At 34.6% G+C, this 20,553-nt stretch overlaps 1 protein-coding gene across 1 annotated transcript in view; it reads right to left on the bottom strand.

Moving 5' to 3' along the window:
• SLITRK1 (SLIT and NTRK like family member 1) overlaps positions 1-20,553 on the bottom strand; it is a 46,014-nt gene that overhangs the window by 10,807 nt on the left and 14,654 nt on the right. The window contains exon 1 of the mRNA XM_070048391.1: positions 1-20,553. This exon is cut by the window's left edge and continues 10,807 nt beyond it; it is cut by the window's right edge and continues 14,654 nt beyond it. The gene's annotated coding sequence lies outside the window, so the exon portion shown is untranslated.

Raw genomic sequence — 20,553 nt, 5'->3', positions numbered from 1 at the left:
CTACCTCCAAAAAAAATTAAAAAGAAAGCCTTGGAGTTTTGGAAGACAAGCAAAAAAAAATATTTGAAAAAGATAAAAATGGTTTTTTTTTTTTAAATCTTAAATTCAAGTAAGATAGAACTGATAATTGGCAAATAAAATTTCTAATATAATGATCATAGGAAACATTTAAAAGATCACATTTAGGGACTGGAGTAGGGCCTCAGTTATGTACCTGCTTGGGATGCTCATATCCCAACTCTGAATGCCTAATTTAAGTTCTCTTTATTTTGCTTCTGATCCACACATTAGGAAGATGGAGATGATGGCACAAGTACTTGGGTCTCTGCCATCCACATTGGAGACCAACAAGGAGTTCTGGACTTCTGGCTCTAGCCTGGCCCAGCCTGGCTCTTAACATGCATTTGCAAGTGAAACAGCAGATGGAAGATATTTCTCTATATCTGTCTCTGTCCCTCTTTCTAATAAAATGAAAATAAAATTTTTAAAGATCAATTTTAGAGGGATGGCAAACATAAAAGCTGATGGTAGGGCTTAAAGAGAGAACAAAAGAAGGAAAAGTGATAAAAGAATAGGTAACAAAACTCACAAGGGATTCTGTTTTCAAGAGGAACAAGGAAATAGAGCAGTGTGATATTTGAGATATAGGGTCAAGACAGTAAGAGAAATAATTGTGCTATTTTTAAAAGTATCTGGAAATTAGGGTCTGGCATTGTGACATAGCAGGTAAAGCCTCTGCCAGTAGTGCCAGCATCCCATATTGGCACCGGTTCATGTCTGGCTGCTCCACTTCTGATCTGCTCCCTGCTAATAGCCTGAGGAAAGCAGCAGAAGATAGCCTTAGTGCTTGGGTCCCTGCACCTGTTGGGGAGACCCAGAGGAAGCTCTTGGCGACTGGCTTCAGCCTGACTCAGCCCCAGGCGATGTAGCTATTTGGGGAGTGAACCAGCAAATGAAAGATCTCTTTCCTCTCTTCCTCTCTGTAACTTTGACTTTCAAATAAATACATAAATCTCGAAAATAAGAGATAACATACCTTATCATGCATATCCTAGTATCCAGTCACTCTGTCACTGAGTAAGGAAATAAAAATATCTATAACACATCTACATGTGAGACATATTTCAACCAATTGAGAAATCCAAACAGAAAATTATGTAAGTACGAAACCTTACAAACAACTGGGTTTGACTCTTTTCTACCTTTGTGTTTCAGGTTCATCTTAGTCTTTGAGAACTGCTATCATGAAGACATTTCAAGAGGGGCTAATGCTATTTTTTCTGATGATCTCTTCAAGTGAGGCCCTGAAGGAAACATCCAAGCTAAGAGACTCCATTAGATATTCCCTTGGAGAATAATATGGTTATTCTTGAGATGCTGCAAAGGAAATAACTATAGTAAATCTGATTTAGAGAGGACAATTAAGTTAGAATTATTCAGTTCCAAGAAGTGGCTAAGGAAATGTAGTCTATAAATGTAAAAGCTTGTTACTAACAAATCACTCTTTTAGATCACAAGTGTATGACCTAGAAAATTATAGCTTCAGTAAACTCATGGATCTGTGTATTTACTGCTATTTCCTACTTAACTCTGAGATTGAGACTGAGCAGCATCATAATATGCTCATAAGAGGATATAAGGCAAATTACAATAAACACTGAAGGAGTCCATTTATGGGAAACATAAGATAAGAAATCTGTGATTCTATTAATTGAATGAGTTATAAACCTTGGGGAAAAATTCAAATAATTTTCCATATTACATTTAGTCTAAGTGTTCGAAGAACTGTGCATTGAGCATTCACTGGCCTAAAATAAAGTACTCCACATCCTTATTAAATTAATTATTTCCTCTAAGATTTCCATTTGATTATTTCAAATCCTAATTTGCAAGTCCCTTTAGAAGTGCAGCCTTATCTGTAGATTTATTTGTGGCGTTTCTGATGTCAGGTATTATGCTATATTCTCTTACTAATAAGAACTAAACTGTGTGCTTTCTTTTTTGATTTGGGAAACATGGCACCATATTACTAAGATCCCTTCAAAACAGAGGCGGGAACTAAGGTGGTCATTTTAGCGTACAGAGTGTTAGCTATAAGTGAATCTAAAAGTAAATAAAGAAAAGAGGTCAATTGGGTCTGAACTGAGCGGTCAACTCAGAGATTTGAGGAAAAATATAGAAGGCATTAACATTTAAGTAAAATAAGCAAAGAGCATAACATACATTTTGGAGTGCTGATCTTCCACATTGTCAAGAAAATATACAATATTCACTTTCTAAAGTCAATTCAAATATCACCAATTTTGAAACCTTGTGTTAGGTACTTTGTACAAACACTCATTTTAGTTTCTGCACTAAAAGTCACATGTTTCTCAAAATCCCTCAGGCTAGGATGAGCTAGGAATAGTGTGATATATATTGATGATCTTAAAAGACAATTTTGCATTGAATTAATTAGTGGTACTAAGACAGCATTAAAACTCAGTATCACCTGTTTCAAAAGAACTGAAACAGGTGCAATTTTCTGTTGATATAATAAAAAGTAGGTCAACAGTATACACTAAATCTCACTGGCAGAATACAGGAATGACATTTCAAAAGGGTTTATTAACTTAATATTCTCTTCTAGACATATTCCCATTTTTTTCTATATCCCAGTAAAATCACAGTTCAAAACCAAGTCACTTTTCACTTTAAGATCTATAATGCTTTGCTTCTTCACTCCTTATCCCAATTATTTTATCAGCTAAGAATATTTTTCGCAAACTTTAACTTCATCATGTTTTCTACTTATAAAAACATAGAGCTTGGGGCCGGTGCTGTGGCGCAGCAGTATAACGCCCTGGTCTGAAGCACCAGCATCCCATATGGGCGCCGGTTCAAGACTCGGCTGCTCCACTTCCGATCCAGCTCTCTGCTATGGCCTGAGAAAGCAGTACAGATGGAATAAGTCCTGGGGCCCCTGCACCAGCGTGGGAGACCTAGGAGAAGCTCCTGGCTCCTGGCTTCAGATCGGCGCAGCTCCGGCCATTGTGGCCATCTGGGGAGTGAACCATCGGATGGAAGACCTCTCTCTCTCTCTCTCTCTCTCTGCCCCTCCTCTCTCTGTGTAACTCTGACTTTCAAATAAAATAATCTTTAAAAATATATATATATACCCAGGCAAAAAAACATAATACCCAGGCAAAGTATATAATGCCTTCCAACACTCAATTTCCTTTTACCTAGTCTGCTTCAACTTATCTATACTACACACACACATACACACACACACACACTGTGACTAAGTTATGTCAAGTACTGTAGTCAAGCTCATTTTCTGCCATAAACCCAGCCCACATTCTCATTGATTGTTTTCTCACAATATTATCATTATAATGATATTTCTATATTTCTATAGCCTGCAGCCAGTACCTTCACCAGATTATATTATCTGACTCAAAACAGTCTTCAATAGTAAACTCTTATTCTAAAAACAGCAAAATAGGGCTACCATTCTTAGCAGGAGAGCAAGGGAGCAGTTGTCAGGACAGCTGCAGATTGCTTTGGGATGGTCGTCCCAAATGCATTTGAGGAACTGTAAAAATCTGTCACAGATGGAACAATGATCCATAGCCAGAAAAGTTACTGCAACTTAAGCAGAAAACCCTTCTTCTTCAGGAGTATGACAGCCACAGCTTACAAAATGTACAGCTATTTATTAGTGCAGTATAGTGGCAACTAGATGTACATTCTTGAGGTCTTCTATCTGTTGTAGTTATCTTTTTTTGTTTTGTATTACATCAGGCATATTTTCCTATAAATGTGATAGTGGTATCAGGACTAAAAAAATGAGAAATTTTGAACTTTTCAATGTTTGTGTAGTTCAACTTTTCTACATTTTGGTACAGAAACTTTAACACAAAGCAGTTTGAGAGGTGGTTCCTTGTCAGTTAACAAGTAAAGAAGATCATTGTTAATTTTTATTTCTTATGAATTTTGCTCAAGTTAACTATAGAAACAACCACTGACTTGTGGGCTAGGGTGAATCTATTCTCTCATTTCCAAACCATGAAATGAATGGACACTGATTTGTGGAGAGAATAGATATCTGTGTGTTTACAATGCATGTTTTCTATAAATAAGATTGGATGTTTAAATTAACATATTTGTGAATTTAATAGCATTAGAGTTATCCTCAAATGAAAAACTTTAAAATTCAATACACATACACAGTCATATATATATATATACACATATGTATATGTATGTATATAACTATGAGAAAGCAGCCTGATGATCACCTACATTCTCCCCAAGCTGTGAATTCCATTTGATATGTATTCAAGATGTTCGAATATCATTTGAACATCTTGATTATTCTGTTGTATATGTCAGTAATGTTGGTTTCCATACAATTGATTTTTTTCAATTTTTATTTAACATGCAGAGTTACAGAGAGAAAGAGGGAGAGACACACACAGAGAGAGAAAGATATTCCAACCTGGTTCACTCCCCAAAATGGCCTCAATGGCTAGAACTAGACCAATCCAAAGCCAGAAGCCAGGGATTTCTTTCAGGTTCCCATTTGTGTGCAGGGGCCCAAGCCATTGGCCCATCTTCTACTGTTTTCCCATGTACATTAGCAGGGAGCTGGATCAAAAGCATAGCAGCTGATGCCATAGACGATGCTTTACTCACTGCACCACAGTGCTGACCCTACAATTGATTTTTTATGTATACTTTTTTTACACCGCAATAGATGTGTGTTTTCTTTCTCCGAAATGATACTGGAGCACAATTCCTAAGTATGAAAATCCATTCTTGGTTGTCACTGTGTGGAAACATAAATATAACCTTATTTGTCTTCACAATAGATTTTATTTTAATGTGGAGTAATTAAAATTAAATCTACAACATTATGAATTACTAATCACTTCAGAAATTATAAATTATAAAATCAAAAACTATTTTAATAAATGAATTCCTTCCAAAAATCACAGACATAATAATATTATTTCATCAAAGCGACATTTTTAAATATTTAAATATATTTTCACAAATACCAAGAATAGTTGAATGATTTGGAACAAACATATAGAAATACCTAGAAGTCAGTATCAAAAATCAATTATCTGGAACAGCAACATTTCTAAAACACAGAGACACAAACACACACACATACACACACACATACACATACACACACACACCTGAGTCAAACATGTGATGTGTGTATATATATATATATATATTTTTTTTTTTGACAGGCAGAGTGGACAGTGAGAGAGAGAGACAGAGAGAAAGGTCTTCCTTTGCCATTGGTTCACCCTCCGATGGCCGCCGCGGCCGGCGCCTGCGGCCGGCACACTGCGCTGATCCGATAGCAGGAGCCAGGTGCTTCTCCTGGTCTCCCATGGGGTGCAGGGCCCAAGCACTTGGGTCATCCTCCACTGCACTCCCTGGCCACAGCAGAGAACTGGCCTGGAAGAGGGGCAACCGGGACAGAATCCGGTGCCCCAACTGGCACTAGCCGGTGCCGCAAATAGGAGGATTAGCCTAGTGAGCCACGGCGCCGGCCGTGATGTATATATTTTCAATATGTATAATATTTTCAATATATATTGATTATATGTATATATGTATATATATACATATATATTTTTTCAATATATATATATATATATATTGAAAAGTAAGTAAAATTTTGGAAAGAAAGTCTGAAAACAGCATCACAATATTCTGTATGGAATTTAGTACTCTGGAGAATATATTATCATTACCTAAATATGTATGTATTTATTTTTAAAATTGGTTTCAATAATCATAATAGCTGTAATTTATGAGGTTGCTGAATATATTATTTGCTGTTTTAGTGTAGCAAGCAATGGTTACCATACGAAGGCTGAAAAATGACTATTAGAGCAGAACTACAGGTTACAACATATTACCTGTTTCATATGAGGCATATTGGCATTTTGAATAACAAGTTTAGTGGTTTTTCCTTAAGAAGTCTCAAAATTGATTTTGGTGTTTAATCATTTCTGGATTATTCATATGTTAATCTATTTAGGAAATTACTAACAATATATTTTTATTTAAACCATTTGTGTGTTTCTCAAATAAAAGATAACAATTTTATAAATACAGAATTAAACTATTTTTTCCAGGTTTACAAAGTTTTGATGATTTCAAAGTAGTAGGAAATTCTCTGGATGTCAGGACTTCTCTGTCATATCTCTGTCTAACACACTCTATGAAAATTTAAGTAGGTCAGGTTATTTTACAATATTTGAAATTCTTCTACTTTCTCTGTAGTAACCTTATAACACATTCAGTCATTGTAATTATGACTGTTACTACAAATGTTTTTTTAGCTTTTATGTTCAATCTAAATTTTTGATTACTTGACTCATATATTAACAGCTACTAATTTAATATTAGTACTCAATAAATTAAACTGAAACATCTGAATTTTCTTTTGACAGATTTTGGTAAATGGAAACATCTATTGTAATCAGGAAAATAAGTTTTATTATATTCACATTGACTAGTTGAAAATTTTTGCCATCACATGATATGTGTCACTTGAGTGTTAAAATATTACTATCTGCAAAATCATTCAGAGCACCACTAAAATGTAGTGGAGTTTATTTTGTTATTAGGGGGACAATAAGTAATTTAATGAAATAACTTGAGAAGGATGAATGCAATTAACCCTGGCACATGAGAAATCAAACTGGAATGCTAAAATAACAGGAACCACCAAGGGTAAAGCCAGTCATGGCTGACTGTTTGGAAGCACTTGAACACCACCAGAGTAGACTTCTGGGACCAGCTGACGTAGAGGGAGAGAATAAGAAGGAAAAAAATAATATAAATCCTGGTCTTCTGCCCCTGTAACCATCATTTCCCAAGAACTGAAACATCAGTTGCAGTTACACACAAATTTTCTTCTACCTTTCTGAGAAGTAACTGCTACTGTATCTTGCATTTTCAATACCTATTAAGTAACACTGAAGACTCTTCTTTGTTCTACTAAGATGAAAAATGTTACCTCACAACTTATTATCCCCACATGAGCAGCATACAAAATATTTTTAACTAAACCAATGAATGACTTTAATTGTAAATCACAATTTGAGGCCAGTGAACATTCCTTTGTTCATCCTTCCATCTCCCTTGTTTTTCACCTACACTTCAGAGAAACAAACTCAGCTTATAATGAGCCTATCAAACTAGAAGCAATGTAAGAATCCTGCTTTTGGGGTTTGCAAACAATTTTTTAGTTTAAAATCTAAATATGAGGGAATTGATCTAAAGTGATACATAAGTTATCTTCCAAATGTATAGTTATAATGGAATTCTACAAAACAATATATTAAATATTATGCATATTTTAATTTTTGTAATATGTGGCCTGCAAGGAAATATAATGTGTTCCACAAAAATATTGAACAACTGAAAGAAAAATTCTAGTTGGTCTAGAAAATTGTTGATGGCAAAGAAAATTATTTGTAAAGTTGATTTTGTTATATTTTTCAGAGTTGAAAGCATTATCTTAGAAAAATAACTCAGCAGTCTTTGGAGTATAATTGCACATTCTTCTCCTTCATAGCTGCTTACTATTTTTCAAGCTCTCTCATTTAAAATCATGCTCATTTTCCTTATATATTAGTGACACCCAGATATCCTCAGGACATAGCTGATTTGGTAATTTTTTGTTTTGGTTTTTTATCTTACTTTGTGATCTAAAACTTCTGACATCAGTCACACTCCTAATTTTTCATGCCTTTATCAAAACTAGGTCACGATAGAAATAAGTTTCCACTATTGATTCATATACCAGTATTTTAAATACTCATTTAAGATAAGAAGTTTACTACATCGACATGTTTTGGGGATACCCTTAAATTCTGATTTTATGCTATTCATTTCTTCTTTAGAAGTATAATAAATTAGGCTTAATATTGCAATGTATACAGATGGTTGCTTAAATGTGCAAACAATATACTAAGTTTCTTGAAAACTGTTTTTTTTTTTTTGAAAGCATTGCCAATGTATTTGTTTCATTTAATATAGAAGAAACAGGGTCCTTAAAGAACAAAATAATTTTATATTCCTCTCTTTTTTCTTACATTTTCCAATTGCTGTGAGAAACTATTTGTAATTTCTCTCAAGTTTTTTCAAATTCTGGTTGATGGGGAACTTGAGAAAGAGGACTGTGACCTCTAAGTGAAACCACTGTCAACATCAACAACTTCTGCATGTCTTAGTGATTGTAGGTTGACCTGCATACTAATCCCTGAGATGAAAGTGGCTGTATGAAGCAACCTATTCAGTGTTCTACAATTGGCCAAAGGGAGAATAGACCCCTCTTTCTCTTTCTACTCCTAATGTTCTCTATGAGTTGCCATGACATTCTGACAAGGAAATTTGATTTTTTTTATTACTCATCAAAGAATTCTTTAAAAGGTAAATTAGCTTTGTAATTTCTATTTTACCATTCTGATAATAGAATTTAAGAAATTTAGATAACCATTTAGTATATAGCAACAAATAGTTTATATGCCAAAATCTAAAACCTGATCTGTATAATATGCATAATATATGTATATAAGGTCATGGAATCATTCGGGTAGCAACTAACAAACTACCAGTGAAATGCCTGTAGGAATAAAAAATACCTATGACCTTCACCTTTACTTCAGTTCAGCCAGGACTTCTAGTTCCAGGAGCACTCCGGCTCAGAAATCTAATTCGTAGCACCACCATTTTAACTAAAACCTTTAGCTCATTCAGTTTCTCCAAAAATGCATTTCTTCCAAACGTGTTTGTCAAATTCCTGGAGAACAGACTTTAATTAATTATTTTGACTATTCCTGTCTATGACAATTATTCTTCTATCCTTTTGTCTCTAGTTTGTAATAAGCCATTTAGCCACTGAATAGTGCTATATTGAGATCATCTGGATCATCTGCATCACTATGATTCAACCAATATTTGGGTTGATCAGCAAACCCATATTTGGGTCACAATCTTGTGTGTGTCTTCATTTAGCTCTCAAGGCACAGCCTAACACACATACACACACATGTACACATCCCTCTGCTAATTGGCACCATTGCAAAACCATTGTTTCCTCACTCAACTGGAGCCTGAGATCTCTCAGTGAATTCTTTCCATCTGTGCTTTGCACTTTTATTCACAGAAACAAGTTAATTATGAACATTGTATTAGTTAGGAAAAATCTTCTCCAAATTCCTACTCCCAAAACTAAAGCTTACACACATTCGCATCACCCTTACATTTTCTTCCTTTAAAGAGAATTTCCATTCTTTGGATAGTTCCTTTTTTCTTTGCTCAAGAAATCATTACATTAACTGAAGAAGCTTCAAAGTCTTCATAGTGTTTCTTGTTCTTCCTTAACAACTTGTTATTTACCCTTAAAACTGAACAACTTTTCTTTGACTTCATTTTCTACCTAGTTGTTCCAGTATTTACTTATCCAATTTTCACAAAAATACTTTTTATATTAACCACTTATGCACACTTCCAACTTTGCATTTACTTGTCAATACACTTGACATACTGTTAGTTAACAAATGAAGTGGACATTCATCTATAGCACATCTGCTGCACTAATAATCTAACTTCCTTCAACTCTACTAATTTACTTTAATGATGATTCTGATCATCTGCCCTTGAACAGTTTTACCAGGCCTATTGTCACTGCCCTTTTCAGTTTACATTTACTTCTGTATAGACTGAATCATTTCATCTATGATAATAGTTTTACTTGCAATATGCTTTAACTACTGAGTCTATATTTATAATCCAAACCTCTCCCCTACTGCCAGTCTCAAGATAAAATAGCCACAATATTCCACCAGAGTTATCACTTAGCGTGAACAAAAATGTCTCATCTTCTCCCACAAACCAGTGATTCTTTAGGCATTATTTTGTCCAAATTGGTGACCTCTTAAGCTGCCAAATAAATTGACTTGGAAACTCGGGAGTCTATTTTTCATTATTTCTCTCCTTTTATCCTACAATGTAATCATCAAATCCAAACAATCAACAAATTGATGGGCATATCCCCTGTTTAGATATTGAACAGATTACCCTGTGCTTAAATAGCATAAGATGATTCCTCAAACCAAATATTCCTATATAAAGTATTAGCTAAAAAGCTCTCTATAACTCAGCTATTTTTATTTTCTGATGATCATAATATTAATCATGCAAAGCAATAGGTTAGTTGATAAAACAGATAGATACTTAATGCTACATGTATAATGGAATGTCATACAAAATGCTACTAGTCAACCAAAATATCCATTATGTATGTTACCCATAATAATAAAATCTTTACAAAAAATGGTGACACAGAATACAAAATCCATTCCACTGTCGACCTCAAATCTAAGTGTGCATATATAAAGTAGAATCCAATGGAGAGCCTAGTAACTTGATATAAATGTCAATACTCTTCTCCCCTGTACTGGTCAGCTCCTCTGATGTTTGGATACATTGAGCCTTGACAATGAGAACTATACCCCAGGGATGGTGGAGGATTAAGCTAGACACAATCTGGCTTCCTATGATTTTGGTGGAGCAGAACAGATATTCCAGCCTAGGACTGCATTCTCATAATAATCTGTGAGTGATAAAAAATTTCATATGAAAGAAAGAGAAAGAAGGAAGAAGGAAGAAGGAAGGAAGGGAGGGAGGGAGGGAGAGAGAGAGAGAGAGAGAGAAAGAAAGAAAAAGAGAGAGAGAGAGAGAGAGAGAGAAAGGAAGAAAGGAGGAGAGAAGGTGGTTGAAAGGGAGAGAAAAATAAAGATAGAAATTCTTTAAAATTTTCATTCATGCTTAAATACTATTACTTTATGATATCCTGTTTGCAGCTGAACTTGATTCTAATGAGTACACAAAATTTTGAGTCGTTTTTGAAAGACTGGCCGATCTGGTAATTCTATGTCTCAGTTCCCCATGGCAACGACTCAATGGGGCAGAGAAGCGTAAGTGGTAAAAATACTGTGTTGTCTCCCTCTCTGGACTTGTTTCATTAATAATTAATGCTATTTGCATTTGGATATCAATACCACTGAAACGCAGAAGACAAGCCAATTTCCTTAACATAGCATTCAACTCTGTTAATGAGTGGGTGCTTAATCGTGTTCTAGATACCCTTTCTGGTATCATTTACTCTTCAACTAATCAAATTCTTGCATTTCCTTTCAGATACCAGTCTCTTGCTAATCTCCTTCCCATGGTTTATACATTAACTGTTGCCTAGAAAACAACTATGATATTCCCCATTTCAAATAGCACATACACTGTTAGAAAGCCTCCTATGAATTTCAGCCTTAGATGTTTGTTCCAGGTCACATGTCTCTCCCCAAGGCTTGTAATTCCTTGAGTATATCTATTGCCACATTACTCATTATTATAAAAATAAAATTCTGCTATTGAGCCTATTGCTCAGCAATATTCCAAGTAAACCTTAGAATACCACAGAAAATGCAGGATGTTGTTTTTTAAATAGGCTTTTCCAGAAAATCAGATATGAATCAGTAAGTTTCAGACAGTGCACAGGGATCTGCACTTTAAACAGCAACCCCTGAGGATTTTCACACAGGTCACCCAACAGTGACATTTTGACAAGAAATGCCTTGGAATGTGAATTCCTTGGGAGTCTGAATTGTCTGATTCATCATATTGTGTCCACCACCTAGCACATTGCCTTTTGCTAAGTAAATGCTTGTTAACAGAAGTATCTTTCAGCATTTGGGAGAAGAAGGAATCATTGCAGATCATGAAGCCAATTTAATAAAACACAGCTATGATGTACAGAAGTGATAGGCCTCTTTCCTATGCCTTGGCCCATTTTGGCAAGTTTCAGCACAAATGTTAGTTAGTATTGCTTATACAACAAACATGGGAGTGTTTAGGGATTTATCTGTGTTTTCAACTCTACATAAAAGTGCTACAAGTGTGCTTTTTTATGCAAAGATTATATTCATTTGCTTGTAATTGGAACTAAATGTCTATAAATATCAGTGACTATCAAAATAGTGGTCTGTGCATATTGGTTTCTCAATAATTCTATTGATCAACCATGTATGCTATTTACAAAATAGTACCCATATTTTGAAGCGAGATACTCAGCAGACTCATAGAATGGCGGATGTCCTAAACAGCACTCTGGCCTCAGAATCAGCCCTAAAGGCATTCCGATTGGGCTGAAAAGCCCATGAGAGTATTTCAGGCATGGAAAGCCAAAACACTCTGGGAAAAAAAAAAAAAAAAAAAAAAAAAAAAAAAAAAAAACCTAAATGAAAGATCTCTGTGAGTGAGATCCCAGTGGAAAGAACAGGTCTTCAAAGAAGGAGGTACCTTTCTCTGAAGGGAGGAGAGAACCTCCACTTTGACTATGACCTTGTCTAAACAAGATAAGAGTCAGAGAACTCAAGGGGCTTCCATAGCCTTGGAAAATCATGACTGGTGCATAGGGAGATTACTGATGCCATAAACAGGAGTGTCAATTGGTAAAGTCAACAACAGGAGTCACTGTGCACTTACTCCTCATGTAGGATCTCTGTCCTTAATGTGCTGTACATTGAGGCTTAATGCTATAACAAGTACTCAAACAGTATATTTCACTTTGTGATTCTATGGGGGTGCAAACTGTTGAAATCTTTACTTAATGTATACTAAACTGATCTTCTGTTAAAAAAAAAAAAGAAGAAGAAATTATCAATTCCCAACTTGACTCTCGCTGGGATTAAACATGACAATAGGTCTGATCTGATTTCATCATCATTTAAAAAAAATCATCTATTATTTTTCACTTTATGTTTCTGTGTGGGAGCAAACTGTTGAAATCTTTACTTAATGTATGCTAAACTGATCTTCTGTATATAAAGAGAATTGAAAATGAAAAAAAACATAGTACCCATATTTTATTTTGTTTTGTGACCTCAAATGTTAAATTGTTATATTATTATATTTAATAACCAATTTAATATTAGAACATATTCTGAGTTTATAAAGATTTAAATTGAGTAATAGAAAAAAAAGTTGCTATTTTAGTATCCTAATTTAATATCCATCATCACCCTAGAAATTCTCCTCATCGGTCTAGTTCACTAATACATGGGCACAAAATTTTCTATCGGTGGCAGGTGTTTTGTGGAGGGATTAAGATGGTATTAGGATAACTGCAACCTATTTCAGAGTTCCTGGATTTAAGCATGGCTTTGCTCTTGATTCCAGGTTCCTGGTAATGCAGATCCTGAGAAGCAGCAGGTGATGGTTCAAGGAGTGGTGTTCCTGATACCCACATGGAACACCTGAATTGAGTTCCAATTCTTGAACATCTGGAGAAAGATCCTGGAGATGGTAGATCTCCCTCATTTTGGCCAGTGTCTCTGCCTCTCAAAATAAATAAATAAGTTTTAAAAATTGTATCTATTTACAATCAAAAGGTCTGGAGTCTCACAGAATTTTTTAAGTTATATCTGTATAACTGTATATAATTGACGGTTAGGAATGCCTTTAATGAAATACAATATAAAAATAACGATATCAATACTATTTCCTGCTTAATGGAATACACAGTTTTTTTCTATTCTGAGAATACAATCAATTTTTTAAATATTTATTTTATCTATTTGAAAAGCTGAGTTACAGAGGCAGGGGGATGGATGGAAAAAGAGATCTTCCATCTGCTGTTTTGCTCCTGAAATGGCCACAATAGGCAGAGGCTGGGCGAGAGCCCAAGAAGTTAGAGGCCAAGAGCCACAAGATTTTATCTCATCTCCCAAGTGGGTGCAGGGGCCCAAGGACTTGGGCCATCTTCCGCTATTTTCCCAGATGGGAAGTGGACCAGCCGAGACTCAAAACCCATGGCTGTATAGGATACTGGCATTCAGGAAGTGGCTTAACCTGTCATGCCACAGCATTAGCCCCAACATTCGATTTTTAAATACAAAATAACATCAGTGTGTTTTCCTAAGGGATCAGAAAAGACACATATCGTTCTTTGGAATAATCCTCTGCAACCGTAGATCAAGCTGCTCTCATGGTCTTCCCTGGCTATTTTCTGTCCCTCTTGTAGCACTTGACCTTCTAAAAAACATCTTTGCAACTTTTTCTTTTGTTTTTGTTCGTCACCTTTTGTCCATGTCCTTGGCAGACTTCACTATGCGCTCTAAACCACATATGTGCTTGAGTTTTCATTTTCCTTCTTAATAGACCTTGAAATTCCTTTCTTAATGCCAACAATTAGTCAAACTGAGGGTTCCCATTAGCTGCAGGTTTCCTGACTAATGTCTCAGGGTGATAGATTTTAACCCTGTGCACATTTTTAGAGTACCATAATAAGTGTCTTCAATTTGACACTGCCTATCTTTAGATAATAATTTCTTCATTCTCAAGGTTGGGTTCAGTATGAACTGAAGCATAGACATATTGGGAGTTGCTCATCTGTTTCTTTGAGTTTAAAGATAACAAGTTTAGGATTTCCTTAAAAGATGATTTGTGATTAATTATACAACTACTCTTAATATGACAGAATATAGAGCCATGTTCTGAATCAGTCTTCTAGGCCTCAGGTTCATTGTGAATAATAAACATGAGAAGACATAATAAATACTATGTATGCAAATTTATAATAATTATTATTCCAAATTCAAAACTAAACTATGCCTTATCTAAGTGAAAATATAGCTCAAACATGCATTTCACTAACTAAACTAAACCAACAGAATAAATAATCTTTAGAAAGAGTTGTACTTTCATTAATATAGACTAATGATGAAATATGCATGCCATAATGTTACATGCTAAAATAATGTGATTCAAATCATCTATAGTCTCATAGAATCAAATAATCCAATTTAAAATGTGTCTTCTGTATCTAAACAACAGACATTCATTTTTTTCTCCTCATAATCAGTAGAATTATAATGTCAAGCTTTTCTTAGTGTAGTGAGGGAAGATTCTCTTGCATCCTGCTCTGGGAAACACATATAGAAATGGAGCAAAGTATTTTATGCCTTAAGTAATTTTACAAATTATTTTTTTAAAACATTAAACTGTGTAATTTAAAAATTATAATTAATAATTATGAATAAGAAGACAGTTATTTTTACAACATAAGTATTACAAAATATTATCAAGAAGAGTAATTCAATGCTGAATAACTAATTCCCATTAGGCTTATGTAATTTAGAACAAAATTTAATTGTGTTTAATATGAACTAATAATTCTAAGTAAATATTTTAAAAGAAAGTTTAAGTTTCAAAATCATCTAAGAAACTAAAGTCTTACCTGCAACTATTCTTGACCCTTATTTTAACATTTTATCATATGTATTGGCAAATTTTATGAGTAAAACATTTGTACTAATCCTGACTTTTAATAAGTAGTAGTAAATCTATAAGTTCTTACTTCATTCATTCAACAAAGTATGAAAATGTACAATTTTCCTTCTCATACTTAGATTGCAAATTAGAAAAAAAATACAATGTTTCTCCATTTTACAATATAGGCCTATATGTGCAGTGTTGCTTTGTACCATTCTATCTTTCCTGAGTCCGTTTGCCCTGAGATTTTGTTACTACTGTCCTTACTCATAGACTGTAAGGTGTGTAGTGATGTGGCTGAAGAAATGTTTCTGGATAGAGTCCAGTAGGCTTTTTTGAAATATTTCTTTATGGTCCCATGTCTTGGTGAATTGAAGCATGCTGAATTATTTGCTTTTATGTACATCTAATATTATATATATATACATATTTTTCTACATATAAAATATTATTGACATCAAAAACACAAAGTTGTAAGCCTTCTTTGAAATCTAATCACCTTTGTTTTTATAGTAGACCAATGAATGGAAACAGTAACTTACAACATGCTTTGTAGGTTATAAAGTATTAGATTCAGAAAGAATGTGGGTTCTGAAAACAATGATTTCCATGCCATTTTAACCTATATTTAAAGCATAAATATTTTTATAAATGTTCATTCAGTCCAGTAACATTGATCATCTATTATTCTCTAAATAAGCATAGAGCATAAAGGATGTATAAGACATGAGACTTGCTCAGGGAGAACTTAATCTTTGAAATGAATTTGAAGTGTCCAGATATTTAAATATTCAGAAATACCTATTTATCACTGAGAGCATAAGAAAGTGTAAGTTATTTTAAATGAAGCGAGAAGTGAATTCTTTGACATGCAGGAATTGCTTATTGATTTAAAAAAGCAGTAGTAAATAAGAATAAATTGACCTTTTGTTTCATTAAGTATGTTTCTAAATAAGTTCAGATTGAAAATCAGCCAGTTTTTAAGACACTAAATTAGAGTGAATAAACTTGCTTGCAAAGTTGAGTAGGAAAATCAGTTTATAATTAGTAAGATTTTATTTAGTAAGCTTATGATGCTCATGTGTGGAAAAGACAGCTCATTACAGAGAAGGGGAAAGGAGGTAAATGTTAATTGTTCACTATTCTAAAATGCACAGCATTTGAGCCAATTTTTTTTCCTATGAAATTGGACAAAGTATGTGATTCTTCCAGGACAGGATTAATGAAGAAAATATGTCCAATGGAGGGTTCTATATTTCCTGAAATGAGCTATCTTAAACTGCTTGGTCATAAAGTAGTGATATGATCCTGTGCTACAACAGATGGCACAATTGAAGAAAGGCCAATTTCTTCATGGCAAATGGCAAATCACTGGACTTAGAAATGCCTGAAAGCTCCAGAAAACAAATGCTGTGGTTTCTTTTTATTTTATTATTATTTCACTTTGATCATTAGTCTTCTTTTCAGAAGCAATTGATCCTTGATGTGTTTTCTAGAATTTAATGAATTCAGTCCTACAATGTCAGTTTATTTTATTGTCATTTTGCCTTTCACCTATATTAGGTATTTAAATGATATTTTATTGGCTGTAATTCTAAATAATCATCTCAGAACATCAATAACTAAATATAGTATGGTTGACGGGAGAGTAAAGGGTTGTAAGGCCAATAAGCATAAGAAACATATAATAAATTTCTCACAAGTTCAGAGCATTTCTTGGAATTTGTCAGGTCCTAGTGTAAGGATTCTCCCTTCAGTTACAGTCTTTCTCCAAGTTCTAAAATCAAGAATTACTATTTGTAGTACACAATTTTTGTATTTTTAGTTAAAAAATAATTGTCATAATAATTATACACATTTGTAGGCATATTGTGATATTTTAATGCATATTTACAATATATAAAGATCAGATAAAGGTAAGCACATATATATCGTATCAAACACATCATATCTCTGTGTTGGAAACATTCTAAATCCACTCTACTAGGTTTTTTGAAATACAAAGTGACCTTTGACTCTTAGACCTATCAGTGTGATCAATTGTGAATTGAAATTGATCACTTGAACTAGTGAGATGACATTGGTACATGCAATCTTGATGGGATTGTATTGGAATCCCCTGGCACATTTCTACTCCACATTTGGGGCAAGTCCGATTGAGCATGTCCCAAATTGTACATCTCCTCCCTCTATTATTCCCACTCTTATATTTAACAGGGATTACTTTTCAGTTAAAATTTAAACACCTAAGAATAAATGTGTGTTGATTACAGAGGTCTAAGAGTCAAAGGGATCACACAAACAAGACTAGTGTCTGCGAATACTAACTGTTGGAATCAAAAAGGGAGAGAATGATCCAACATGGGAAGTGGGATACACAGCAGACTTGTAGAATGGCAGATCTCCTAAACAGCACTCGGACATCAGAATCAGCCCTTAAGGCACTCAGATCTGGCTGAAGAGCCCATGAGAGTATTTTAGGCATGGTAAGCCAAGATACTCTGGAAAAAATAAAAAAGAGGACCTAAATGAAAGATCTCTGCAAGTGAGATCCCAGTAGAAAGAATGGTCTATCAAAGAAGGAGGTACATTTCTCTGAAGGGAGGAGAGAACTTCCACTTTGACTGTGACCTTGTCTAAATAAGATCCAAGTCAGCAAACTCAAGAGGCTTCCATAGCCTTGGCAACTCATGACTAGAGCCTAGGGAGATTACTGATGCCATAAACAAGAGTGTCAAATTATTAAGTCAACAACAGGAGTCACTGTGTTCTTACTCCTTATGTGGGATCTCTGTCCTTAATGTGTTGTCCAATGTGAATTAATGCTATAACTAGTACTCAAACAGTATTTTACACTTTATGTTGTGTTTGGGTGCAAACCGATGAAATTATTACTTAATATATACTAAATAGATCTTTTGTATATAAAGATAATTGAAGATGAATCTTGATGTGAATGGAATCGGAGAGGGAGTGGGAGATGTGAGGGGTACAGGTGAGAGGGAAGTTATTGTGGGGAAAGCCATTGTAATCCATAAACTGTACTTTGAAAAATTATATTTACTAAATAAAAGTTAAAAAAAGAAATACAAAGTGAAATATTATTAACTGTAGTTACCCTGCTGTGCTATTGAGCACAAAATTTATTGCCCAATCCAACAGTACCTCTGTGCAAATTAACCATCTTTTCTCCATCCTTTTCACCCATGCCTTCTCCAAGTCTCTAGTAAACACAATTCTATTTTCATGAGATCAATTTTTAAAGTTCCATATATAAATGCAAACATGAAGTATTTGTCTTTCTGTGGAGCCACAGTTTTTGATATCTTTTAAACCTTTGGAATCATGGGCAGTAGTTCTATACATTGCAGAGTCAACACATATGGTATTAGAAGCTTGCCATGGAGAGTTGACACTGTGGCATAGGTGGTTGAGCTGCTGCTGGCTGCACCGGCATCCCATATGCGTGATGATTCGTGACCCAGCTGCTCCACTTCTGATCCAGCTCCCCACTAATGCACTTGAAGAAGCAGCAGAGGATGGCCCAAGTTCTTGGACCTCTGCACCCAGATGGGTGACCTGAAAGAAGAACCCGACTCCTGGCTTTGCACTGGCCCAGTTCTATCCATTGCCATCATTTGGGGAGTGAACCAGTGGACAGAAGGCTTCTCTCTCTGCCTGTGCATCTCCCTCTCCGTAACTGCAGCTTTCAAGAAGTAAGCCATGAGAGGGCATGTCATACTATCCATTCTAAACAAAGAATACTATCTATTCTAAAAATTTTTTTTGACAATTTTGCACACTTCACCTTCAATAAGGAAAATCAAAATGACATGAAATATTAATATGATTGCAGTAATAATATATGTGCTACCGAAGTGAGCATAATTGCAGTAATAATATGAATGCAACAATAGGTAATTGTCAGGAAAAGAAAACTCATTGAGGACTCTGTCAATACAATAGATGCTTTAATTCTACAAATGATTTGGTTTGAGATAAATGTGTTATACAAACGCAAGTCTAAATTACACTTCTAAGTGTATACTACAAAGAACAACAACAACAAAAAAAATGCTCCACTGTTGTGTTCTGAGTTCATGGAAGAGAATAGATTTTTCAGATTTCTTGGGGCCTGGTGCTCTAGCATAGTAGGTTAACCTGTCGCCTGAAACACCAGCATTGCATATGAGTGCTGAGTTGGGACCCAGCTGCTCTACTTCCAATCTAGCTCCCTGCTAATGGCCTCAAAAAAGCAACAGAAGAAGTATTTGGGCCCCTACCATCCACTTGGGAAACTTGGAGGAAGTTCCAGACTCCTGGCTTCAACCTGACCCAGCCCTGGTCTTTGAAGCCATCTGAGGAGTGAACCAGAAGATGGAAGCTCTCTCTCTCCATTTGTAACTCTGACTTTCAAATAAATAAATAAATCTTTTAAAAAAGATTTCTTACTATAAAAAGTATATATAGTCTGATGACAGCTATGTTATTCAAGATTGATTAATTTTCTACTATATGTATGTATACTAAAATATCATATCATACCCTGTAAATATGTACAATTTTCAGATGAGTAAAATTTATGAAATGTTTAGTAAAAGAAATTTTTAAATATCTTTTGATCTAAAACAAAAAAAGGTGAATTGACTCCTTACTTTTTTAGTTACATGTAATGTAAGGCACTCAGATACATCGTTCCTGTCCAACATCACCACTGGAATGCGAGGTTTAAAAGTTCTTTGATACAAGAGTCTTTGGTGCTATTATAAAATGTAAGTATCACATTCTTAGAATCCATTTTTCATAATAGTGATATATTGCATGAGCTTATTTTTTTTCTTAAATCATTTCCTTCTGTATATTACCTGAAATCAACCACCATGGAGAGATTTAAAAGAAGCCTATTTGGTACAGGCACATGAGGAAGAAAAATGAAATTTTAGAATGTTTGTTACTGTTCAATATATAGAACTAGCTGGGGACTGTGAACTTATTTGTATTAATGCTTTTTTAAAAATCACTTAATTTACTTCAAGGTGGTTATGGGATAGAGAAACATGACAAGATAGCTTTCCTGTAATCCCAGAGAAGGATGATGTGGATGTCATTTTAAAAAGTCACAGAATGTTGAGCTGGAGACACACTCAAAAACTTTCCTCAAATACTCAGTTATGTGGTTAAAATACATTTGTTTTTAAG

The sequence above is a fragment of the Oryctolagus cuniculus genome, chromosome 9 (genome assembly GCF_964237555.1).
Source record: "Oryctolagus cuniculus chromosome 9, mOryCun1.1, whole genome shotgun sequence".
NCBI lineage: Eukaryota > Metazoa > Chordata > Mammalia > Lagomorpha > Leporidae > Oryctolagus > Oryctolagus cuniculus.
Note: the sequence above shows the minus strand (reverse complement) of the source record. Positions and strands in the feature narration are given on the sequence as shown.